We start from the raw sequence: 27,990 nt of genomic DNA, 5'->3' as shown, positions 1-27,990 counted from the left end.
ACATAAATATGTTTTACAGATTATAAGCTTAAATTTTCTTTTTATTTTTGTTAGAATAATTATAACTTTTCTTTGAAAGATATTCTTGAAGAATAGTCTACGATTTCTTAAAATGTTTTATGAAGTATTTATATATTTATAATTATTATTATTATTTTATTTTTATTTATTTATTTATTAATTATTTTTTTTTTTTTTTTTGAGAGCTAGAGCTGGAATATCAGGCGCTCTGAATGCTACTCTTAATCGACAATCAAGCTAGACTCGAGGAGTTTTCAAATATTGTTAGGAACAATTAAACCTATACACACATTTAGTTCAAAAAACTAGTTGTCGCTATTGGGCCATGAGAGATATAGTCGCGGAATTCTGGATTTTTAAAATAAGTTTTAAGAGAATACTGAGAGCCACTATCAAAGATTTTTGAAATAGAATATTTCGAATCTTTTCTTCTTTTTTTAAAAAAAAAAATGTGTTGTTGATCGCAAAAAATAGACTTTGAAATCTAAAATTGTGGGTATTATTTTTGTACAAAATGGGAGCTATAATCTTGGATTCTAAAAAAATGTATTTTAGAGGAAACAAAACAAAGCTGTTGGAAAATAAGCTGAGAAATTTTATAGTGGATTTTGGAAGTCCAATGTAAGCAGAAACATTTTTTTATATTTTTTAAAATAAGTTTTTGAGAAATACTGATAGCTATTATTGAAGACATTTGAAATATGTAGCCATCATATGTATATCTTCGTCCGATTTCAATTTTATTCTGAACCAAATGGGTTATATAAGACCAAACAGGTTTAATTTTGGAACATACGACCTAAGTCTGCCTATACCTCCCATATATATTGTTCATCCGATTTGTTATTTTTGCCCTTACAACCATAATATGAACTCCATAACAACAATATTCGGGATAAGTTATCATAGACAGCTCAGAAATACACTTGCCAAATTTTGTCGAGATCAGTTCATATTTGGATATAGCTTTCATATATATTTCCATCTGATTTTACGTTTATTCTACAGCAAATGGTTAATATCAGCCAAATGGATTTTGAAACATACGACCGAATTCAGCCCAGAAGTAAGTACTTCAAAGTTGGTGAAAATCGGTTCTGATATAGCTTTATCTCGCATATATATGTTACATCCGATTTGGTGTTTAAGTCCCTCGCATTCATAATATGCACTCCACAACAAAAAAAATGATCCAGCTCAAAAACAACTCTGCTAAATTTTAAGGAGATCGATTCGGTTCAGACACCAAGTATACAAGATAAGCCCGAATTGGATGAATTTTTGCACCAATATATATATATATATATATATATATATATATATATATATATATATATATATATATATATATATATATATATATATATATATATATATATATATATATATATATATATATATATATATATATATATATATATATATATATATATATATATATATATATATATATATAAATATATATATATATATATATATATATATATATATTAAATATATTCCTTTTCGAAGTCATATTCTATAACAATTTTATTTGGCAGCAGAGGGACAAATGCCTCCGTCAGATTTGGTGGAAATCGATTCAGAGTTACATATACCACCATATAGGTCCTCTGATTCCAAATTAAAATAATTCCCATAAATTACCAATATAATCGTTTATTTGTTACGGGTAGTTCTACTAATATTTTTTAATAATTGAAAAATCTTGTATTCGAGACTTTTTTGAAATACTTTATGAAATTGAGCATCGCTGATTTTATATTTTCAAATATGAATTTTGAGACAATTTCGGTCTATAATGTCTCTAGAATCATTAAAATACCGTATATTAGGGGTACAGTTATATGGGGGCTATACGAAAACGTAAACCGACACTACCCATTTCCGAATTTTGCCTGCATCTGACAAAATACACATGTGTGTACTTTTTATCTAAAATCATTCGAAAGATAGCTTGATTACAATAGGTAGACAGAAAGACGGGAATCTCTAAACTGACTTAGAATTTTACGCTAATCCAGAATATAGATACTTTGTAGGGTCTAACATCAGTATTTCCATAGAATTATGGAGGGTATACTAAGTTTGGAGGTACCTTTATGAATTATAATCGTTATTTTTAATAAAATGATGCATTTTTAAAGGTTTTAGTTTCTTCCCGTTGAAATTTTCCAAAAATTTCTTGCCAGAACAAAAATATTTGATGAGAATTTTGAACGTATTGATGCTTCAAAATTTGTAAGAATACTTCTTAATAAAAACAAAAATAGTTTCAATCAGCTGTTTTGATGGCGCCTAAAAATATGCAGCAGTTATATAAATTATTTCAACAATAGTAGAAGAAGAGGTAAAGGATTTGGCTTCGTCTAGGAAAATATATAAAAATTTGAAATTTTTGAAAAAAAAAAAAAAACATTTAATTTTTTTTAAATATAACTGCCTTGATCTACCTCTATTTTTCCAGCATGGTTTGAATAAATTCGATTTTTAAGTAAGTTTTCTATTGAACAACTTTTTGAATTTTCTTACAGCAAATAATGACCATAAAAAATTGCAAGTTATTAACTTATAGTTCCTCTAACCAAAGGTTAATAATGCATTTATAATACGATCAATTTTAGCCAAAAGGAAGATCTTTCTAAAGCTGGGCGGATGTTATCGTAATTTCCGTTACTTCCAAACAAAAAATCGATTTCGTTCTCTTGATTCGAAACGAAAACCAAAACAAAACGGAAATTCATCAAACTCAAAAGACACTGTAAGACAGCAAGAGTAAACACCAAAAAAATTGACATTAGAAGAAACCGGATATATGAGATTGATAGATTTTGTAAGACTAAGAAACTGTCCATGATTGCGGTGTTTGGTTTCTAACTGAGTCTGTGTTATTTTTTGGCTCTCCTCTCTTGCCTGTTTTAGTATTAGACAATTGGTGTGGTGGTGTTAGACAATTGTTTGTTCTCTACTTCCATATTGACGGTGTGACATAAAACCAGCAATGGGTTTTCATTTTATTTTTTATTTATATTTGAAAAAAATCATCGCTCTCCCCCCAAAAAAATTATGAGTTTAATTTTTTGAAGTTGAAAAATGCCATAAAATTGATATGGCCTGCGGCACAGTATTGATTGCCATTTTTTTCCAATTTTTTCTGTTATTTGGACAGATGGTTTGAATTTTTGTTTTTTTTTTTTTTGTCAGTAAATTTAAATATTATTAAGTGCCAGACTCAGTTAAGCTGTTAAATAAAAATTTTAATATGCAAACAAAAACGGTGAAAAAAATGATTGACGAAGCCAAAATAATGTTGGTCAAGTTTAATGGTTGAGGCGTGAACCTTCAAAGAATGTAGAGGAAAAAACAACAAACACAACTAACTGCAGCTGTTCAAGTTGGTGTTTTAAGAAATAAATGCAAAAAAAAGATAATAATTATTTATTTACATATATATTTTTTTGTAATTACGGAAACCCTAATTAACCTGAAAATGCAAGAAATAAGAATTCAAAACAAATGGCCTTAATGAGTTGAAAATTCGCTTTACTTTTCTTGGCAAGAGCCACTGATCACTGAAATTTTTAGATACTTCGAACACAAATAGCGGTTTGGGAGTGAAAAAATTTAAATAAAAATAAAAATCATTTAGAAATAAAAACTCCCATTTTTATACCCTCCATAGAATAGTGTCTTTATAATTCCGTTTGTAACTCCTCGAAATATTCATGATACACCCTATATATGTTCTGGATCAGCGTAAAATTCTAGGAAGATTTTGAGAAACCCGTCTGGTTGTGTGGCTGTCTATTGTAATCACGCTATCTTTCAAACGAATTGAGATAGAAGGTCAAAATTTGACAATATGGCAAAATTTGACATTTGTATTTTGCCAGTAGGCAGGTTAAGTACGTAAATGGGCTATGTCGGTCTACATTTTCGCATAGCCCCCATATAACGGAAACTCCCGATATTCGGTATTTTGATGATTTTAGCGACTTAATTCACCCGAATTGATTCAAATTTCGTATTTGAAGTTTTTTAATGGATACAACAGCCGATGCCTAAAAATTTCGTATTCAAGCCCCCGTCTTCGTATAGCCCTCATATAACGGTACATCCCGATACTCGGTATTTTGATGATTTTAGCAACATTTTTCAACCGAATTGTTTTAAATTTCATATTCGAAGTTTGTAATGGGTACTATAGCCTATGCCTAAAAATTTCTTATGCAAGTCCACGTCTTCGTAAAGCCCCCGTATAAGGTTGATGATTTTAGCGATATTTTTCACCTGAATTGTTTCAAATTTCGTTTTCGAAGTTCGAAACGGGTACTATAGACTATACCTAAAAATTTGGCATGCAGGTTCACGTATTCATATAGCCTCCGTATAAAGGTATAATGGTGTTTTTCGTAATTTTTTGAAAATTTCCAAATTCCTTCCAAATGGTGGAGGGTATTAAAAGTTCAGCCGGACCGAACTTAGCTGCTTTTCTTACTTGTTTGAATTTAAAAAGTATATATATATATTTTTTAATGTCATAATCATTTTACATCTACTGAAATCATGCACAAGAAGCTCGACGGTAGTGAAAATACAAATTTGTGTAATTCCTATTTTTTAATTAAAATTTGGATGTTTTTTTAAACGTTTTCTTGTATTTCTGAATTTTATGGCCAAAAAAACTAGATTTTTAATAAAAATAAATTTCTGGTAAAATTATTTTTTTTTTTTTCAAATTTCAACAACAAATCCACAATTTTTAGATTTTTGAAAAAATTTACTGATTAAAATCATTTTAAAAATCTTTCCATTTTAGTTTTTTGACTTGCATAAAGAAAATATATATTAAACTCATTTTGCAACCACTGAAGTCAAAACCAAAAAACGCCCTGGTAGTGAAAATTCAAATTTGTGCAATTCCAATTTTTTTAATTAATGTTTGGATTTGAATTTAAAAAAATATATATATTTATTAATCTCTTAATTATTTTACATCCTCTGAAATCATGCACAAGAAGCTCGACGGTAGTGAAAATACAAATTTGTGTAATTCCTATTTTTTAATTAAAATTTGGATGTTTTTTTAAACATTTTCTAATATTTCTGTATTTTCAGACATAAACATTTAAACACCAAAGAAACTCAGATTTTTAGTAAACATAAATTTCTGGTAAAAATTTATTTTCTGATTTTTTTTTTAAAAATTTACTGATTAAAATCATTTTAAAAATCTTTCTATTTCCAATTTTTTGCATTGTATAAAAAAATATTTTTAATTTAAAAAAAAAATCTTACATTAAATTATAAATTTTTAATTGTATATTTTTTGAATTGTATAAAATAATGTTTATAAACCTCATTTTAAAACCATTGAAATAAAACACAAGAAGCGCCCTGGGAGTGCAAAAGCATTTTAACAATAAAAAAATTTTATTTTATTTTTTTAAGTTATTTTTTTTTTAAATTATTATTTTAAAGATGCAACTCAACAAAATCAATATTTTTAGATTTTTTTCCTAATTTTTTTTATTATATTTTATTTAAAAAAGAATTCAGACTTACATTATCTTTTAGTTTTAATACTGCTGCTCTTGTTCTCTATTCTCGTTACAAAATAATCCACAATGAACTCCAAAATGATAATCCAAAAATTGTATTGAAGTTAATTTGGGGGGCGTTTTATTTGAACTTCACAAAATCACTAAACCATTATGTTTATATTTTTTTTTGGCTTAACTCTAGTTTAGTAAAAACTCTTCAATTTTTTCGAAAATTTTTTCAGTGGTAGGTATTTTAACCATGATCCCGGGAAACTATTTTTTTCTTGGGGGACGGACCCGGGACCCCAGATTTTTGACCCGAAAGTCCGGGTTCGAGACCCCTACTAGACCCGGATCCACTTACCCGATATAGACAATATGGGTATCGTTGGAAAGCTTATGAAAATACCTATCCAACAAGTGGTCACATGATGGGGTAAGATCTTACGGTTCGGAAGTTATAGTCAAATTATCGATTTTTTGGACCCGGATTTTTTATAAAACCCCCAAAAAGTTAAAAAATGGTCCATTATGGGGGACAACAAAATTGATGCCAAATTATAGCTGACACTTCTACCTTTCCAAAAAGGTTCAATTTGTGCTAATACCTTTACTGAGTCCAGAGATATGGGTCTTTCCATCCGCATAACCCGATTCTAACCAGTTCATTAAAACTATGTTTTCAATAAAAAAGGTATATTTTGCGTAAGAATGAAATTCAGAAATCTTTGATTCGCGTTAGCCGGTGTAGGACATACCCAGAGGAGAAAATCTCAAGCCCCGGCCGAAGGCCGGCTACTTACAAAAGGTATCCAATTTAGAAAACTTTGGTTCGCGTTAGCCGGTGTGGGACATACCCAGAGGAGAAAATCTCAAGCCCCGGCCGAAGGCCGGCTATTTCCAAAAAGTGTCAAATTTAGAAAACATTGGTTCGCGTTAGCCGGTGTGGGACATACCCAGAGGAGAAAATCTCAAGCTCCGGCCGAAGGCCGGCTATATACAAAAAGTGTCAAATTTAGAAAACTTTGGTTCGCGTTAGCCGGTTTAGGACATACCCAGAGGAGAAAATCTCAAGCCCCGGCCGAAGGCCGGCTACTTACAAAAGGTATCCAATTTAGAAAACTTTGGTTCGTGTTAGCCGGTGTAGGACATACCCAGAGGAGAAAATCTCAAGCCCCGGCCGAAGGCCGGCTATTTACAAAGAGTGCCGAAATTATGAACCTTTTGTTCGCGTTAGCCGGGGTCGGACATACCCATAGGTGAAAACCTCAAGCCCCGGCCGAAGGCCGGCTATTTACAAAAAGTGCCAAATTTAGAAAACTTTTGTTATTCCGACGACTGCTACGCGAAATAAACACTTTTTTTATTAAAAACATAATTTTAATGAACTGGTTAGAATCGGGTTATGCGGATGGAAAGACCCATATCTCTGGAACCGAAAAAGGTATTAGCACAAATTGTAGCATTTTGGAAAGGTAAGAGTGTCAGCTATAATTTGGAAACAATTTTGTTGACCCCCATAATGGGCCCTTTTTTGACTTTTTGGGGGTTTCATAAAAAATCCGGGTCCAAAAAATCGATAATTTGACTATAACTTCCGAACCATGACAACTTACCCCTTCATGTGACCACTTGTTGGATAGGTATTTCCATAAGCTTTCAATCGATACCCATATTGTCTATATCGGGTAAGTGGATCCGGGTCCAGGCGGGGTCTTGATCCCGGACTTTTGGGTCAAAAATCTGGGGTCCCGGGTCCGTCCCCCAAGAAAAAAATAGTTTCCCGGGATCAGGGTAAAAATACCTACCTCTGGAAAAAATTTCGAAAAAATCTAAGAGTTTTTACTAAACTAGAGTTGTTCCTTTTTTTTTTGGTTTTCTTTTAAATTTTATTTTTTTATTTCAAGTTATTTATATATTTTTTCGGTTTATAGTACTCTATGTTCCCTTTGGATTTGCTCTTGTTTTCATTTTGTTTATATTTAATACAATTCTTTTGTTTAAACAATTGTTTCCACCTTCAAAAACTGGGCTTGGGCGCCAAAAAAAATATTTTTTTTTCTATTTCTTTTGAGATCTCGTTTTGTTTTCATAAATCGTTAAATCTCTTGAATTTATTCTTTGCCACAAAAATAAAACTGCACTCTCTTTTTCTTCACATCTCACAGATACCGAATTGGCCGTCGTCTTCAATTTCTTGCGTTGTTTATTTCTTAATACGTCCGATCTCGCATAAGTTTCGTTTAAAACTAAAAACTTGTTTGGTTAAACCACAAACAAGAATTGAGATACACCGACCGCTCAGCGCAACAATAACAACAATACCACCACCACCATAGCATACACTGAGAATAGCCAAGAAACTCTCCTCTGTCGGTGTACCTGTGACTGATGACGGTCTCATAGCACACAAGTGTGTGCATTGGTGTGTATGGACATGTCACATGGATTTAGACTCATACTCACAAATCCCCCTCGCTAAAGCGAGAAAGTCATAAAACATGTTTCCAAGAGTTGTGCATTTACAAGATCAACAGTGCAACAACGACAACAACAACGAGAACGAGGGTTTGTAAAGTAAACACACAGATACTGTAAACAAGTTAAATGTAAACAAAAAAACCAACAACAACAACAACAAGTCCATGGAGTCGTAACACAGCACATGCTCGATACTACAAGAGGGAAATACATCCATACATACACAGATACATGGTCTTCTCTCACCGAGCTGTAAGATCTTTGGACGTGCTCATATGCCTCACCTGAGCTAATAGCAATGGACAGCATCCAACAACAACAGAGTACTAAACTTGCTTACTAATTGACTGGAGTTCGGCTACGAGCAGTTGAAGTTGGGTTCTCGTTGAGAAACAATAACAACGGTAAGATAAGAAACCAGCAAACAACAACAATAAATAACAAAAAGTTCTAACTTTGCCTCGCTGTGGAGGAGTTTGTGGTAGTAGCAGCCACAGCCGCAGCAACAATCATCATTATCGTCATCATCATACGATTCCCCCCAATATGTCAAACAAAGAGATTCAGGTTATGCCACATGTTGTGACTAACAGTGTTTTTTCTTTCTCGTTTCACCTGGTCTGAGCACTGCGCAGCCTCCCCGGGTAATGAGATAAAACTGAGAGGTTTGAAACATAAATGAATTTGGGGAGAGAGAGAAAGAGTTGAATTCAGTTTCCATTATATGGTAAAAGGGATTTAAGGGATCCTCGCTCTAATGTTTATCTTTTGCAACTGTCAATCTGTTTATCTTTGAGATTATCCTGTTATCGGCTTAATGGCTTATTGAGCATTGATGGATGGATAGAAGGAAAAATGTGAATGTAGTTGGTAGTCTTGAAGTATTGGAGGGAAATACATGTGTAGGTTTTCTGATAGGAGACCAGGAGCTCAATTTATGTTCTATGAAAATTTGAAATGATTTTTTTAAACGAAAAAAAATTTAAAAGAAAATATTTTTTATTTCAAAAAATATTTTTATTTCCCTAGAACAAGAATCCCGCCAGAGGGGTTAACTTGACGTTTTATGAAAATTTGAAATTAAAACTTATCTAACGGAAAGAAATCTCAAATGACAAATGTTGTAAAGAAAATATTCATTCTTTTAAGGATAATTCAGCCACAGTAGATTTTCTTGATGGTCTTCCTATGGAAGATCTGTGGATTTTATTGTCGAAGATCGGCTTAGATTTTTCGGATATTCAGCAGATTTCTTGTTACACGATCTGAGAATTTAAAATATTTAAGAGAATTAAAATTTTTCAAAATAATTGTGAATTGTCTGGGTAAAAAATCTGTATGTCTTCTTAAAGAAGATCACTAGACTCACTTCCTTAAAAATACTTATAATAGCAGGTTTCTTTAAAGCAGATCACCAGTAGAAGTTATAGACGAATTCACTTTCCTTGCACAGACCTTAAAATCTCATTCATATTTTCATAAAATACGAGTAGATTTGCTTATAACAGTAGAGCTTCTTATAGGATATCAGTCAATTTAAATATTCTTCAGACAGATGGGGATTTTTTGGGAAAAATGCTTTCAAGAAGCTCACCAAGCCTTAAGGAGGTCAAACGATTCTGCAAAAGGCCAGTAGACTTTCTCATAGATCGATTGATCTTCGTACAATAGATTTTGTAGAAAATCAATAGGTTCTTCAAAGAATATAAGTGGATCTCCTTATAGATAACAAGTAGATCTTTGTATGGAAGAGAAATAGAACTACGTATAGAGATCTTCATACAGAATATCAGGAACTCTTCAAATGGAAGATTAGGAGTTATTCCTACAGAAGATCAGAAAGCTTTTTACAGCGGATCTTCCTACAGAAGATCTGAAGATACTCCTATAGAAGATCAGGAATTCTTCAAATAGACGATCAAGAGATATTCCTATAGAAAGTCAGTAGATCTTCCTATAGAAGATGAGAAGATCAGTGGATCTTCATATGGAAGATCAATAGAACTTCATATAAAAGATCAGGATATCTTCGTACAGAAGATCAGGAGTTCTTAAAATAGAAGGTCATTAGATAATCCTATAGAAGATCAGTATATCTTCCTACAGGAGATCTTCTCATAGAAGATCTGGAGATCTTCCTACAGAAGATCAGGAGATTTTCGTACAAAAGATCAGGAGATCTTCGTATTGAAGATCAGAAATTCTTCAAATAGAAGATCCGTAGATCTTCGTAGAGACGATCAGTAGATCTTCGTAGGAAAGATCAGTAGATCTTTGTATAGAAGATCAGTAAATATTCGTATGAAGGTCAGTAGATCTTCATATAGAAGATTAGTAAATATTCGTATAGAAGCTCAGGAGATCTTCTTATAGAAAATTAGGAGATCTTAGTAGAGGAAATCAGTAGATCTTCGTAGAAAAGATCAGTAGATCTACGTATAGAAGATCCGGAGATCCTCGTACAGAAGATCTTCGTATAGAAGATCAGTAGGTCTTCGTATAGAAGATTAGTAAATATTCGTATGAAGGTCAGTAGATCTTCATATAGAAGATCAGTAGATCATCTCTAAAAATATCAGTAGATCTTTGTGGAAAAGATCAGTAGATTTTTGTAGAGAAGATCAGTAGATCTTCGAAGAGGAGTTCAGTAGATCCTCGCATATAATTTCAGTAGATACTCCTATAGAAGATCAGTAGATGTTTGTATGGAAGATCAGGAGTTGATTTCGTAGAGAAGATCAGGAGATATTCGTACAGAAGATCAAAGGTCTTCTGGTAGAAAATTGAGAGAACTTCTTGAAGAGGACCGCTGGACCACAGACCTTTGGACTTTCTCAAATACTTTTGTTACATCTTCTCGTAGATTTGAGGATCCTCCTATTGAATTTTAGTAGATCTTCCTTAGGAAGATCTGTTGAACTTTTCTATAAATGACCAGAAGTTATTCTTCTGGAAAATTAAAATTTTTTCCTATAGACGATGGGTTGAGATCAACAGATTTTCTTAAAGAAATTTTGGCAGAAGTTCTGAGGATGTTTCCTCATATAAGATAGGTGATTCATCTAGCAGAAGATCGGTAGATTTTCTCACAGAAGATCTTTGGCTTTTCTTACAGAAGAATCTTATCTAATATCACTAAATACCTAAGAATCTTCCAATGGAAGATTTACAGATCTTTCTGTATAACACGGGTTTTGATTTTCCCTTCAATAGCTTTATTTTCCGATTTTTTTTTTCGAATTCAGTAAAAGTTCTTAACCTTGCTCAATGGTCTTTTATTCAAATCAACAGATTTTAATTTTTTTGAAGGACCGAAGGAAAAATCGGAGAACAGACATATCACTCCCTCACAATTTATTTTTTTCAATATTGCTTCCAATGTAGCTCTGGCGCCACTTGTCACATAACCACATTTTACAAGCAAATAAAACGTTTTTTGTTAGTTTTGTGGTTTAAAAAATTCCAGATAAATATTTGAAGTGCCACAATCTTTCCTTGCAATATTTTATAGACACCTTCTTTGATATGGGTCCCCCACAGCGATACCTCTCGATTTTGCGTATTTCAAAGGACCGAACCTTAGATTTAAAATATATGCCTTCAGCATGGATTTCGGATTTTCAATGCGCAGATTAGTTCTCCTTAGCTACAGGTTCTGAAATGCCCCGGTGTAGCAGTGGCGCCCAACGAGGGGCTTTTCTGCCCAACAACCACATTTTGCATGCGGGAGGTAATATATGTGTTATTTCGCATATTCGCAATAGCAATACTACCTTGAGTGGTACAGACTTTGACTAATGTCGTTCGAATCCTAAGATTTTAGGTATAGCGAAGTTATTGTTACATTTTCCAATTAATGTTTCAACCTCATATAATTTTTTTTAGCATACCTTGTTAAAGATTAAAATTCAACATTTTCTGCTTCTTTTTAAGTTATTAACTTTGTCTCAAATTCCCACACGCACTTCTAACTTGGATACAAAACAAACAAAAAAAGCAACGAAATTATAAAAAGATTTATAGAACAATAAAAATGATTAAATATCACCATAATTTCCAAAAAAAGAACAGATTGCGAGAGATCAGAATAATTTCTATTGTTCTGATTCTTATTTGAAAATTTCTCTTTAAACCATATTGGGAGATTCTCAATCTTTCCCCTCCAAAAAGCCTAACCTTTTATGGAATTTCACACTTCAGTGATAATCTGACTTTCTTTTGATAGGCATGCTGACCAAAAAAAATTAATCTCTTTAGCATGCTAAGTCTGGCTTAGGAGATTTTCTAATCATTTTATGGCAACCAAAGAAGTTTTAAGCTGTTTAAAGATCAATCATTCTAATTTTCCATTTATGAAGAGTTTGTTAATTATTTGTTTACCTTTATTTCGTTTTTTTTTTTTTTTTTTTTGGTTAATAAGAAATTTGTTTGGTTTTAAAACGGGTTTCGTTTTATTTTCATATTTTTTGTGTTCTACTTAACTTTGGAAATTCTATGCGCTGCCAAGTTTTTCCCGCCATCTTTTTTTTTTTTGGATTTATGAAGTAATTGTGAAAAGAATTTTGTTTTGTTGCCAATTGAAATGTGAGTTCAGCTGGTCTGTAGACAGTCAAACCTAATTTTAAATAACCAACTGACCATAGATAACTTTAATTCATTTGAAAAAGCATCAAAGAAAAGTAGTTTTGAGATCTATTAAAAGTTATTTTTGTATCGTTTGATATGTCTTATTCGTCACAACCATGTTCGCCTGTATAACCACAATTTTTTTGATCCAAAAAAAACTCTTCAAATCCATCCTTTGTTGAGGTAAGCATTACGTTTTCATAAGTAAACCAGTAAGGAAAGCTCAAAAGTCGGGCGGGGCCGACTATATGATACCCTACACCACTATGCATATTTAGTAGAGCTCTCGTAAAAAGGTTTATACAGGGCATTTCAGAGCTCTATGAGATATTTGGTACAAAATCAAAATTTATCTAATTCTATCTAATTCTATAGCTATCTCTGAACCGGGTTTCTCCAAATTTTACGTATTAGCTTCTAGACTGAATTCGGTCTTATGTACGAAAATTCAGGTGATTTGGGCTGATATTGACCATTTAGTGCACATTTAACCCGAAATCGGATGAAGATATATATGGGAGCTATATCCAATCTGAACCGATTTCGATAAAATTTAAAACAGCTGTTCCTGTGCTCCATCTAATACCTGGTACCAAATATCACGGTTGTGGAGTGAATATTACGAATGTATGGGACTAAAACACTAAATCGGATGAAACATATATATGGTTGCTATATCTATATCTGAATCGATTTTCACTAAATTTGATATACTTGCTTCTAGGCTGAATTTGGTCCGATGTACTAAAATTCAGTCCATTTGGACTTATATCGGCCATTTGGTGCACAATTAACCCGAAATCGGATGAAGATATATATGGGAGCTATATCCAAATCTGAACCGATTTCGATAAAATTACAAACAGCTATTTCTGGGCTGTACCTTATATCTGGTACCAAATATCATTCTTGTGGAGTGCATAATACGAATGTGAGAGGCTTAAACACCAAATCGGATGAAACATATATATGGGAGCTATAGCTGTTTCTGAACCGATTTTCTCCAAATTTGCTGTATTTGCTTTAAGGCTAATCTCGGTCACATGTGCCAAAATTCGGGCCATTTGGGCTGATATTGGCCATTTGGTGGTCAATTAACCCGAAATCAGATGAAGATATATATGGGAGCTATATCCAAATCTGAACCGATTTCGATAAAATTTAAAACAGCTATTTCTGTGCTCCATCTAATACCTGGTACCAAATATCACGGTTGTGGAGTGCATAGTAGGAATGTTAGGGACTTAAAGATCAAATCGGATGAAAGATATATATGGGAGCTATAGCTATATCTGAACCGATTTTCTCCAAATTTGATATACTTGCTTCATTTAACCCGAAATCGGATGAAGATATATATGGGAGCTATATCTAAATTTGATCCGATTCTCACCAATTTCAATAGGGTTCGTCCTTGGGCCAAAAAAAGATTGTTTGGAAAATTTCATCTCAATCGGATAATAAATGCGACCTGCATTTTGTTCACAGACGGACGGACAGACGGACGGACAGACGGACGGACATGCATAAATCGACTCAGAAAGTGATTCTATGAAGGTTCTCAAAAGTAACTATGAGTCTATCTCGTTTCCTTCTCCATGTTACAAACAAATGCACAAAGACATAATACCCTTACCACTATGTGGTGTAGGGTATAAAAAAACACTTTTGAGTTCTATTGTTCTTTTGACTCTTGTCTCTCTCTCTGCTTTTGCCTTTTGTTCCACAGGTGGTGATTTGAAACCGCGTCATAGAACTGCAGACAATTTAAACAACAGTTGTAACGTGAGTAGTTTTTATAAAAAAATTAAAATGTCACTTCATATAAATAATAAAAATAAAAAAAAAAAAAAATAAACAAATAAAGTGTGCGATAAATGCATACTCATGTAAAATTGCGACCGACCAACACATTTTGCATAGAATTTCTTTGAAAGAGAAACGAGTTTAATTAACAGAGTTGCCAGCAATTAGAAATGTTTTTCTTTGGGGTTTTGTGCATATATAAACTATAAATTAAAATTAGAGGATCAAGCGAATTTGGTCAGAATAATGACATACTTAATTTATGGAATATGCTATGGTGGATGGACCATAAATATGGTAATGGATTCCATGCTCAAGTGTATGCCTGTAGAGGGAAACTGTGGGGTTACATGAGTTTTTCATGATTTATTTAATTAATTTATTTTTTTCTATTACGGGTCCTGAATCGGAATACCCTTGAAAAACCTGTTTTCAACATAAAAACAGGGATTTTTTCTGGACCCTGCCTTCTTAAAGAACCCTAAAACAGAATAATTATCAACAAGTCTCTTTCAAATGAATGATGTTTTCGAAGACCTTCGTCTTTTTGGGATAGAATAACTTTTAGGAATACGCTTCAATTAGAATGTCCTCTGTACGGAATCAGAAGGTCTTCAATCCTTAAAGATCCTCAAGCTACCTTTTATTCACAAAAATCTTCTTAATGTCATCCATGAACATTATACCTTAAATAGGTCTTCTATAGACCAATATTATCAACGGTCCAAGAGAGACAATATTTAAAAGACTTTATATTGACCGAAGACCTTTCTAAGAATTTCAGAATATAAATAGAAAGAAAATCTTTAAGAAATCATCGAAGTCATCCTTTTGCCCACACTTTTCCCGTCATTCTGGAATGTCTTCCAAAAATCTTTCGTACCTACAGCCCCATTCTCCATTTCGTAGAAGACTTTTATATTGTCTTCTTTTACAGAAATGAGGCCTTCTCAAGTTCTTCTTTTCATGTTCCACTTTTCATAAAAACCTTTCTGTAGTACTATTTATCTCAGAAAATACTTTTCAGGTTGGATTTTCAAAAAAGACCGTATAAATAACCAAATTTCGTAAAAAAACATTTTCTAACGGCCTTCGATAAGTAGTCTCTCTTAACTTTTTTTATCATTTGATACTTCAACATTTGTCGCAAGTAAATAATAGTTCTAGACCCTAGGCCCCTTTAAACGTAATCCGTTTTAGAATACATGTAGTCGATCTAGTAATATTTGCTCATCCCTCAGTTTGGCCGCATGATAACTCTCGAAGGAATATCCGATTTACGTAAAACTTGGAAAATAAATTTATATCGATTTTGAAGATGTTCAGTATCCTTCTGGTACCTCCCTCAATAAAAGCCCAAAAAATGTTTTAAAAACATATAAAAATCATAATATTTAGATAAAACTTAAAAATATGTTAGAACCGCCGTAAACTGGCAATATATCTGACCACTTTTTCTAGTACCTACCCCAAAAGTTCAGCAATTTTGGAAAAAAAATGAAGTGAGAAATCACTGTCTGATATTTATCAAATTTTTCTCATTTGTCCGCGGTAATAATTAAATCAGACTTAGGTCAAAAGCGATTAAAGGAAAAACTGGGGCACCACAGGCGTAACCAGAGATGGAAGCTTCGGACCTCCTATATCCCTCTATAGAATATGTTGATTGAATTCAATTTTTGGTCTTTTCATAGCTGTCATATAACTTGTTGTTTCTACGAAACCATCTTAAGAGTTCTCTTCATAAAAGACCTATGTGAGGCCTCTATTTGTAGAATGTTTCGTGGCCGAATTTTGTTCAAATTTTTGTATATTCTCCACCATATTATGAAGGGTATATTAAGTTTGACATTCCTTTTTTAACGCCTCGAAATAAGCATTTTGATCCCACAACGTATATACTCATATATTCTTGATTAGCACAAGATTCTATGTCGATTAAGCTTTGAGATGCGTTTGAGGTGCGTAGAATTTTAATACCCTCCACCATAGTATGAAGGGTATATTAAGTTTGTCATACCGTTTGTAACACCTCGAAATATCCGTTTTAGACCCCACAAAGTGTATGCATTCTTGATCAGCATAAAATTCTATGTCGATTTAGTGATGTCCGTCCGTCTGTGGAAATTACTCTAGCTTCCGAACGAAATGAAGTAGGTTGATAAAATTTTACTCAAATCTATATTATGTCTGCAGGACTTTTGGTATTGAAAATTTAAGCGACATTATTTACTAGAAATGTTTCAAATTTGGTATTTGAAGTTCGTAATGGATATTACAGCCTATGACAGATAATTGTTCATGCTGGCCCACGTCTTCGTATAGCCTCCATATAACGGTACCTCCCGATATTCGGTATTTTGATGATTTTAGCGACATTTTTTACCAGAACTGTTTTAAATTTTGTATTTGAAATTCGCAATAGATACTACAGCCTATGGCAGAAATTTGTTCATGCGGATCTACGCCTTCGTATAGCACCCATATAACGGAACCTGTCAATATTCGGTATTTTGATGATTTCAGCGACATTATGAACTGAAATTGTTTCAAATTTGGTATCCGGAAAATTGTCTATACAAGTCCACGTTTTGGTATTGCCCCCATGGTATCTCCCTATATTTGGTATTTTGATTATTTTCGAATTTAAATATGGTAATGGCTTATGACAAAGAATGCCTATGTAGGCCCACGTCGATAGACACCAAAATAACAGCTATATTCGGTATTTTTAAAATTTAAACAGAATTTTTCAAGGATTTTATTTTTTGAAAATTTCCAAATTCGTTCCAAATGGTCGAGGTTATTCAAAGTTCGGCCCGGCCGAACTCACTGCTTTTTAACTTGTTTTATTTTTATTTATTCTTTTTTTTGACATCTGAAATTTAATTTTATTCAAGAAGTATTGAGTTTTTGTTTTCCATAAGCCTTTTCCACAAAAATTTTTATGGCTTTTTAAACAACTCCAAAAAAATTTTCTTAACTTTCACTTTATGTGATACCTTTATTTTCGAAGAATGGACTCAAGGATTTAGAAACGATGAAAGTACTAATAATAAAGCTTTAAAAATGTCATAAAATCTAAAAATATTCTTAGAAATCCTCATTGTTAACCCATGCTTTATTTCATAAATGAAAAATAATTAAAACAAAATGCATTTCTAATAAAAAACCGATCGGCGTGATAAGCCACAGGCAACACTTGCGGTTAAAGATCACAAAATTTTCAAAAATTTTTTTCCCCTGCATATGGACACACTCACCTAGCCTAGCATATGGCACACTGTAATGGCCGGCAACTTAGTGGCTATGTCATTCATTCCTTTGGTCAACAAATCAAAAATTCAAGTCACTTTTGATTGACACAATAAAAAAGTAGTCATTTCCTGTTATTATTCCATACCTCGAACGTAGCATAATTTTCGTTTTGACGAACTGGAGAAAATTCTGAATGGAGATATGACCAAATCAAAAATACAAACAACACAAGTGTTGGAATTTATGAAAATCTTGGCTATTTTGTATTACAATGGAGGAATTTCACTTCATTATAAAAAAAGGTATTTAATGATCTGTTAGAGGTAATAAAAATATTTATTGATTTATTTCTTAATAATAATAAAAAGCCTAGGAGTTTTCTACCACATTTGAAAAGAAACTCCATTGGAATACTAATTAAAGACTTGGGTGTTGGCCATAGCAAAAATGACCATAAAAATTGGTTTTATGCCATTAGAAATTATTGAAAAGTAAATAATGCCATGGGAGAGGAGGTGGGGGGGAGAGGAAAACAAAACAAGATATAGTTTTGTACTTATTATAAAAGTCTATATATTGGAATTAAAATCTCAACATTTATTCAAAATGTTTTTAGATGTTGTAAAAACATGAAATCCATTTGGTTTCAGTTTCTCACTAAACATAAAATGACTCACTCACTCACACCGATTTCTTGGTCACACGTGTGGCCATTCATAGCAAAACTCCTCCTTCTTCTTTCAAGATATTTCAGTCATCAATGGAATTTTTGAAATTCCTCGAAATGTAGTCACATCATTCGGCTGGCTGTCTGCTGAAGAGCCTAAAACTGACCACAGGTCAATATCATAGGCCTTAAAATCTTTTGCTTTGTTTCTCATCTTGGTAAAAACCTTAAGGGTATGTCGTAATGTTATGTCTCGTTGTAACATTTTAACTCAACGTAGATTCTTCTCTCAAATTAAAAACATAAAATGTGCTGCAACATTTTAAGGTTAAATCGTTTTTGGTTCAGAATTGCTAGGCTTTTGGTTTTCCGCAAATCCGGTTCATTGATTTGGTTCTCATGCTTGGCTGTTCTGTGCCTGAGATTGGTTGGATAGAGGCATTTCCGTTTTTTCGCATTTCAGCGGTTTCTGCCTTGGATAGCGGATGTAGAAAATCAAATTGAATTCAAGCATATCAGATATGGATATTCAATAAGTAGTAGAAGGGAAAAGGGCAATATAGTGCCGAGAGAGGTAAGACAAAAAAATTCCAAAAAAATGGGGACAGATTTGGCTGACATGGGATCGAGGTAGAAAACCAGAGAACACAAAAAAAGACCTGTCTTCTATCCACAGAAGATCCATCTTCCATCGATCCATAGAAGACCTGTGTCTTCCATCCATAGAAGACCTCTGTCTTCTGTCCATAGAAGACCTCTGTCTTCTGTCCATAGAATTCCTCTGTCTTCTGTCCATAGAAGACCTCTGTCGTCTATCCATAGAAGACACAGGGGTCTTCTATGAAGACAGGGGTCTTCTATGGATAGAAGACTTCTGTCCTCATAGAAGACCTCTGTCTTCTGTCCATAGAAGACTATGCATAGAAGACGTGTCTTCTATCCTTAGAAGACGTGTCTTCCATCCCTAGAAGACCCGTAACTTCTATCCCTAGAAGACCTCTGTCTTCTCTCCATAGAAGACCTCTGTCTTCTCTCCATAGAAAACCTGTGTCTTCTATCCATAGAAGATCTGTGTCTTCTATCCATAGAAGACCTGTGTCTTCTATCCATAGAAGACCTGTGCCTTCTATCCATAGAAGACCTGTGTCTTCTATCCATAGAAGACCTGTGTCTTCTATCCATAGAAGACCTGTGTCTTCTATCCATAGAAGACCTGTGTCTTCTATCCATAGAAGACCTGTGTCTTCTATCCATAGAAGACCTGTGTCTTCTATCCATAGAAGACATGTGTCTTCTATCCATAGAAGACATGTGTCTTCTATCCATAGAAGACCTGTGTCTTCTATCCATAGAAGACCTGTGTCTGATATCCATAGACGACCTGTGTCTGATATCCATAGAAGACCTGTGTCTGCTATCCATAGAAGACCTGTCTTCTACACATAGAAGACTTGTCTTCAATCCATAGAATACCTGTCTTCAATCCATAGAATACCTGTATTCTATCCATAGAAGACCTGTGCGTTCTATCCATAGAAGACCTGTGTCTTCTACCCATAGAAGACCTGTGTCTTCTATCCATAGAAGACCTGTGTCTTCTATCCACAGAAGACCTGTCTTCTGTCCATAGAAGACCTGTGTCTTCTGTCCATAGAAGACCTGTGTCTTCTGTCCATAGAAGACCTGTGTCTTCTATCCACAGAAGACCTGTCTTCTGTCCATAGAAGACCTGTGTCTTCTATCCACAGAAGACCTGTCTTCTGTCCATAGAAGACCTGTGTCTTCTATCCACAGAAGACCTGTCTTCTGTCCATAGAAGACCTGTGTCTTCTATCCACAGAAGACCTGTCTTCTGTCCATAGAAGACCTCCGCCTTCTATCCACAGAAGACCTGTCTTCTGTCCATAGAAGACCTGTGTCTTCTATCCACAGAAGACCTGTCTTCTGTCCATAGAAGACCTCCGCCTTCTATCCACAGAAGATCTCCGTCCTCTATTCGTAGAAGACCTCCGTCTTCTACCCAAAGAAGACCTGTCTCCTTTCCAAAAAGACTTGTCTTCTATCCCTAGAAGACTTATTTTCTATCCATAGAAGACATGTCTTCGTATAAGATCTCTTGTTTTTTATCCATTGACTTAAATTGAGCAAATTTTCATTTCAAAACCCCTTTGAATATGACATTGTTACCTTTTTTAATTTTGTCACCCTCACATCATTTCAAATCAAAAATATCCACTTTTTTTAAAAATCCCATAACGACCTTAAGTCGGGCTTAGACTGCTTACAATGCCTATGGCTAATCATAGTGATGACTCAAAGCAACCATGGCTTACGGAGCCGAAAAGACACAGAAAGAGGCCAACAAAAAATCAACTCAAAATGTAAGTCAATAAAATGTTGTAACCAGCGATGGCCAATGAACGATGCCATGGCGAATTGGCATAAATGCTGTAGCATTTAAGCAACAACAACGGTAAAGCATTTTTGTATTTATTTTCTGTTGCTTTGGTTTAAACATAAATATGACTCAACCAGACAACTTCGTGGAAATAATGGAAGGTAGTGGCAGAGGGTTTCTCAAAATCAACAAAAAAAATCTGAAATCCCAAAAAAGTGACACTTATGTTATTTCAAGATAATAAATAATAATTAATCTTGCAAATGATGAAACGACAAAAAAGAATACAATGGAGCTGGAGCAGAGGACTGGGGTAAACAAATTGTAGAGCCATGTAATTGCTTTTCGAACTCTAAGTGATAAAAATCAAAGTTTTTTTTTTTTTTTTTTTTGTTTATTGCTAGACGAGGAGATATAATTGAATCATAGCAGAGGTTAGGCAGATAAGTTGAAATTCAAATATAATTTCCATTATAACAAATCTAACGAAGCACGTGTCATTCGAGTTAGGAATACGTCATTATTATTTGAGTGTTATTTTTTCCATTTCATAGCCAAGTGTGAAAACTAAAGCATTTGTAATAATGAGATTTTCACAAGTTGAGTTTTCCTCACGGCCTATGATTATTTTCGAGTTCTCAGACAGGTAATCAAAATTTGATGTTTGTCTAGCTGTCCAGGCATTTTCAAAAATGCTATTAGATTTGAATTTACATTTGAAGCTGCCAGTCGTCTAGCCGGGTCTGTGTCTGTATGTCGGCCTGTCTCTCTGTCTGTATCATTGTCCGATTATCTTTGGTAATCTAAATGGTATTGCCCTCCCGCTTTCTTTTTTTAACATTTCTTAACTGTTTGTCTAATGCGGGTTCTATGTAATGTTGCCGCCATTAGAACTAATTTGTTTATACCTTATACCTTCATAATTTGGATTCTTTTTTTCGGTTTGGCTTGCTCCAGTTTCGTTACGTTTTTTCGTTACTATTGCTGCAACCGTCAAACAAACAAACAACTGTCTTTTTTGTTAGTTTTTTCGATGTTTATTTTTAGTTTATATCTTTTTCCCCGATTACTGGAGTATGCAAATAAAAAACACAGCATTTGAGTTTTTTGAAAGTTGCTATGGGATTTGTAAATGGGGGGTTTATCTACATTTTCAAGATATGAAACGAAAAAAACTTAGGAAAAATCTTGCGAAATACCGCCATAGATAAAGTGTGAAAAGGTAAAAAGCGTTACATTTTTTTTAGAAAAAAAAAAACTAGTAAAGAAAGTCTTAAAGTCGGGTGGGGCCGACTTTATGATACCCTACACCACTTTGCTAATTTAGTAGAGCTCCGCATAAAAATTAAAAGTTTTTATGGGAGAATTCAATCATACACGCTATGATTATAATTATAATTTAAAGTTCAAAGGACTAAATATGTCGAAGCATTTGTATTTTTTAAATTCGGTCTTGTATTGCCCATTTGGTGCACAATTAATTTGAAATCGGATGAAGATATATATGGGAGCTATACCCAAATCGGAACCGATCTCCATAAAATTTTGCAAAGATATTTCTGAGCTGTATTTGATATATTTCCCTGAATATCGTTGTTACGGAGTGCATATTACGGCTGTGGGTAACAAATATGACGAATCGGATGAACAGTATATATGGGAGCTATAGCTATATCTGAACCGATCTTCACCAAATTTGACATACTATCTTCTAGACTCAATTCGGTCGTAAGTGTCAAATTTCATGCCATTTGGGCAAATATTAGACGTTTGGTGCATAATAAAAGGTAAATCGGACGAAGTTATATATGGGAGCTATATCCAAATCTGAACCGATCTCGATAAAATTTGGCACATGTATTTCTGAGCTGTATTTGATATATTTCCCCAAATATTGTTGTTACATAGTGCATATTACGGCTACGGAAGACAAAAACAACAAATCGGATGAAAAATATATATGGGAGCTATAGCTATATCTGAACCGATTTCGATCAAATTTGGCATACTTATTTTCAGGCCTAATTTGGTTGTATGTGTAAAATTCCATACAATTCGGGCTGATATTACACGTTTGGTTCACAATAAAAGGCAAATCGGACGAATATATATATGGGAGCTATATCTAAATTTTGACCGATTAACTCCAATTTCCATAGGGTTCGTCCTTAGGCCAAACAAATGATTTGTGCAAAATTCATTTCAATCGGATAATAAATGTGACCTGCATTTTGTTCACAAGAATACATGGACAGACGGACGGACGGACATGCATAAATCAACTCAGAAAGTGATTCTATGGAGATCCTCAAAAGTATCTATGGGTCTATCTCGCTTCCTTCTCCATGTTACAAACAAATGCGCAAAGACATAATACCCTTACCACTATGTGGTGTAGGGTATAAAAATCGTCACTCTCGGCAAGAGAGGGTTGACAAGATTTAATATTGAAATAATGTATTCCAAGAGGAAATATTATGAAAAAACCTTTCGGAAAAACAGCCAAAACCCTTTAGATCAATACTTCAAAAAAAAAAAAATAAATAAAATAAATTAAAATGGTTTTCGAATTTTATCTCCCAAGCCATAATCAACGTGCATTCTTTCTTCATATTCTCAAAACGAATTTTAATTTAAATACTGACATAAATCTTCGAATCGAAGGCACGTGTTTTAATGCATTTTTCATTACCAATGAATTCTGTCTGGAATTTTCAAAGCAAGAGGTTGCTGAACTTTTTCGAAATAAATTACAAAACTTCAATGAAGGTCATAATGCATTTTTTTAGTTTTGTAGACGCTTGAGTTATAGTTTTTTTCTCCGGAAGTCGATATGTTTTCCGGTGACTTCTGAGACGTTCGAAGACATTAAAATATATTTCCCCAAACGGCTTAGCATTCACATAAGCATTATTATTATAATTATTGACAAAGGTGTCATGATGCAGACACAGCTAAAACAACTATTTTCCATAAAAAAATCGGACAAGATTAGGGCGATTTTTGAATATATATATTTTTTTTTTCAATGGAAAAAGAGTTTGGCACAACTTTATTTCAAATCCACATTTTAATTGTAATCTGTCTAAATTCCCATCCCAACTCAAAAACCTTTAAAAAATTAAGAATTCATCCCACAACCAATTCCCTTCCCATCAAACAATAGTTGACATATTTTGAAAATCGATCTTCATAAATCTTGAAGAAGAACAAAAAAATAATTTTTTTAAAGGTTCTATCTTGCAAATTAATACCTCCGTCCCTCTCAAGTTGGCCTTAATTCTAAAAGAGTCTTGCCTCATTTTGAAAATGTCTTTTTGGCCCTTGTTACAGAATGGTCTCCGTATGCCTGCTCCCATATCCCCTAATGTAATTTATGGTTGTTAAAATGTCAATATCGATAACATAACGTCTCCAATGAATAGTGACAGACAGTTGGATGGACAGACTGGCTACTGACGCGTCTGTCGTCTGCTATTTAAGCTGGATTCCACCAAAAACAAATACCACTTCATATAAATCTGGATACCTGATGGTGGAAATGTTCTTAGCGTGGCCAAACACTTGCTCTCGCTGGTGTCTTTCTTTCTTCTTTGGGTTGGCCAAAGTGATGTGCGGTACGCACGTGCTTGGCATATAAGTTACACAATTAAAACGTTCGCACCAGAGTACACGAAAAACGAAATGCTACCAAAAAAACTACAACAACATGTCGGCTAGTGCGCCGCCAAGTAACCGGGCGGCCAGCCACCAATTGCCAGTTATTGTTTTAGTTTCATTTCTTTCTAAACGACAATCGCTGTCGTTTATTTGTAACGTATTTTTTAAGCGTTGCTGAAAAAAACACCAACAATTCGAAACACCTAGACCAAGATTATTATCTTCATATGACAATTTGAGATTTGTGGCCATTTTCATTCTCTTCATTCTTCGTCGTGTTGGCCCTAAGATAGTGACAGGTCGTAAACTGCTTAGATAAGTATAACAATGGAAATTTATTTTGGCCACACATGATCGAAGAAGACGGGGAGACTCTAATTTCTGGTAGGTGCCACACTTAATTTCTAAGAAGCATTTACATTTGTTATATAATTTTATAGGTTAAGAGGAATTGCATTGACATTTGGGAGACAGGGAGAGAGGAATTTATTTTGAATTTCCCAAATTCATTCTTTTAATTAAAAAAAGATTAGATTTTTGGTCTAGAAATATTAATTGATAAGATTTGAGTGATTTTGGGTGAATCTATTTCTTGAAGATCAAATAACGGTGGCATCCATTCAAGTAGGTTGATATTTAAAAAAATAACAGAAAATTCAATTCCAAAATATGACCATATTACAATTAATATGGATCTATAATTGGAATTTAATATGGATCGATATTAAAAATCCTTTTCCAAAATCACCGAACCCAGGAAAAAACATATTGGGGAGAATTTTGACTCACTAGAGACCCAGATTTCTCATTCAGGCATTTTGCTTAGAAAGTGTGCCGGAAATCAGAAGGCATTGTCATTTGATGGTGGTCCTATATTATGGACCTAATCTAAAAAAGCATGGCGTCAAAATTTAAAATTTCAAATTACCGACCGTTTTCGCGAAAATTCACTGAAGTCTTGATAAAACCAAATTAGGTGACTTCAAAATGTGGTGGTGGTTCGGCTTCAAATGAACAAGGAAAACCGCTGCACTAGAGTCCTCTTATGTCAAAAAGAAAAAAAAATGTACCTTTATTCTGTCTTTTTTTATTCTATCATGTTAAAAATGTGACCAGGAACTTTAAAAATGTTTATAATTGGGCGCCAATTTATTTAAGGCAAGTTCTTTCCAGTTTTTCAAGAGTGATTTTTTTATAGAAAAAAATCTGCCAGCCAGAACTGACTCACTTTGAACTAATCAATCTTTTTAAAGAAAAATTTCGCAGACCACTCTAGTCTGACAAAAATATTTTCAAAAAAAATCTCAAATATCCTGGATGGCCCTTTCTATAGAAAAAAACATTAAAAGTTTTTTTTTCTGTAGAAAAAAGTTGCAACCCGGCATAGAATAAATCGTGATTCATTTCAACTGACTTGGAAAAAAAATTAACAAATCTCTTAGGTACAAATTTTTAGTAGAAAAAAAATTCAGATAATTTTTTAAGACAATCAGTCAGTTTCGCCGTCATATGTATAGCCCCAGCCAATGTTCGATGATTAAAACATATGTTGACTTATGTTACGATTATTCAATTTGTTGACCCTCTATGGAGTAGGTTCCGATGGAATGGGCCAATATTAATCATTTCGAATGGGACCTAAATAAATATAAATATTGTGACGTGCCAAGTTTGGACTAAGTTGGTTACTTCCTTCATTTTATATGAGATATGTGATTATATTTTGGGAAAATATTGTAATGTGAGGTACCAGACAGATAGTCGACCGAAGTATTCCATTTTCATACTTCATTTAATACAGATAAAAAAATATTGGTATGGGCAAAATTGCGGGAATCGAACATTTTTAACCAATTTATGGGAAATCATAAATTCCATATTCAATTCAGGTTTCTGGTTAAGAGAGATATATTTAAATAGAGATAAAAGTATTGAAAATTGTGACCCTTTGTGAGTGAGGTACCAGAAGGGGTTCACCGATATAGAATGAATGGGTCTATCTCTATTTTTTTAATAACAGATCCTGTGTTGATAAAAATATTCAGATGTGCAAAGTCTAAATGGAATCGTACGTTAATTTCGCGTTTTATGAAGGAGTGGAACCGATATATTCCATCTTCACACCAGGCCTTGGGTTAATAAAAATATTGTGATGTGTGGAATTAGTTATAATTATTAAAAATGTTGACCCTTTGTGGGGGAGGTACTTGATGGAGTGGACCGATAATGTCCATTGTCGCACCTGACCTAGCACTGATGAAAATATTAGCATTCGCAAAGTTGGAGCAAAATCGGATTATCCTTTTACTGGAAGGTATCAGAAGGAGTGCACCGATATTGCCTATCTCCGAACTCGATCTAAGTTTGACAATAATATTACGATGTATCAAGTGTGGATCAAATCGTATATTCCCTTGGTGAGTTATGGTATGCACCAGCCAGAAGGACGTACGGACGGGCATCGCTAGATCGACTCCAAATGTCCTGAAACGGATTTGGTCTTAAGAGGCCTAGGGTCTAAAACTGTTATTTCGTTTAGGCACGTTTTGGTCGTATCAAATGATATATACCCTCTGTAGCCATATGACGGAGGGTATACAAAAAATGCAGACTATCAAGCCTGATATTTTCCCATAAAAAATTTCCAGTCCGTCAAGGCTGATTTTTCCATAGAACTAGAGAAAAGTTTGAATAGCTCCAAGACTGAATTTTTTTATAGAGAAAATTCCCCCCATCACGACTGTTTTTTTTTTTTTTTGCAAGAAAGGGAAATTTTGGTCACTAAGAGCTAAAAAAACAATTATCAGTACCACAAGAATGCATTTTCAATAAAAATTTAAAAAAATATCGGACCCTCTATGTCTTACAAAATATTTCAAAACCTAAGGACTTATTTTCCCATAGAAAGAATTCCTCACGACTGATATTTTCGAAAGAAGAAAATTTTAGTGCTTTAAAATTCTCTTTTTTATGGAAAAATAGTAATTCCTTGGGATTAGGTTTTTATACCCTCCACCTTGGAAAGGAGGGTATAGTAACCTTGTCATTCCGTTTGTAACATGTCTAAATATTCTTCGTAGACCCCATAATGTATATATATTCATAATCAGCATAAAATTCTAAGTAGATTAAACGATGTCCGTCTGTCTGTTTGTTGAAATCACGATACAGGCCACATTATTTGGCGTAGAGCGTCAAAATTTAGCAGAATAATTTATATTGTGTCTAGGATGGTTGGTATTGAAAATGACATACATCGGTCCACGTTTTGGTATAGTCCCCATATAACGGTACCTCCCGATATTCGGTATTTTAATGATTATGCCACATTTTTTCACGGATTTGTCTGAGAATTGGTATTTGTAAGTCTTAATGGGTCCTAGTTCGTGTGGCGAAACATATTATGTATAGGTCCATGCTTCGGTATAGCCCCCATAAAACGGTATCTCCCAACATTCGGTATTTTAATGGTTTTTGTCACATTTTTTCACGGATTTGTCTAAAACTTGGAACTAGTTGGTCATAATAGG

At 33.7% G+C, this 27,990-nt stretch overlaps 1 protein-coding gene across 5 annotated transcripts in view; it reads right to left on the bottom strand.

Moving 5' to 3' along the window:
* Positions 1 to 27,990, bottom strand: part of LOC101888198 (uncharacterized) — a 303,808-nt gene that overhangs the window by 69,023 nt on the left and 206,795 nt on the right. Inside the window, exon 1 of one of the 5 annotated variants that reach the window (XM_059119074.1) lies at positions 5,587 to 5,758. The exons of the other annotated variants lie outside the window; for them this stretch is intronic. The gene's annotated coding sequence lies outside the window, so the exon portion shown is untranslated. Of the gene's footprint in view, positions 1 to 5,586; positions 5,759 to 27,990 lie in introns of those variants that run through there. 5 annotated transcript variants of the gene reach the window in all.

This window comes from Musca domestica, unplaced genomic scaffold (genome assembly GCF_030504385.1).
Source record: "Musca domestica strain aabys unplaced genomic scaffold, Musca_domestica.polishedcontigs.V.1.1 14, whole genome shotgun sequence".
Lineage (NCBI taxonomy): Eukaryota > Metazoa > Arthropoda > Insecta > Diptera > Muscidae > Musca > Musca domestica.
Note: the sequence above shows the minus strand (reverse complement) of the source record. Positions and strands in the feature narration are given on the sequence as shown.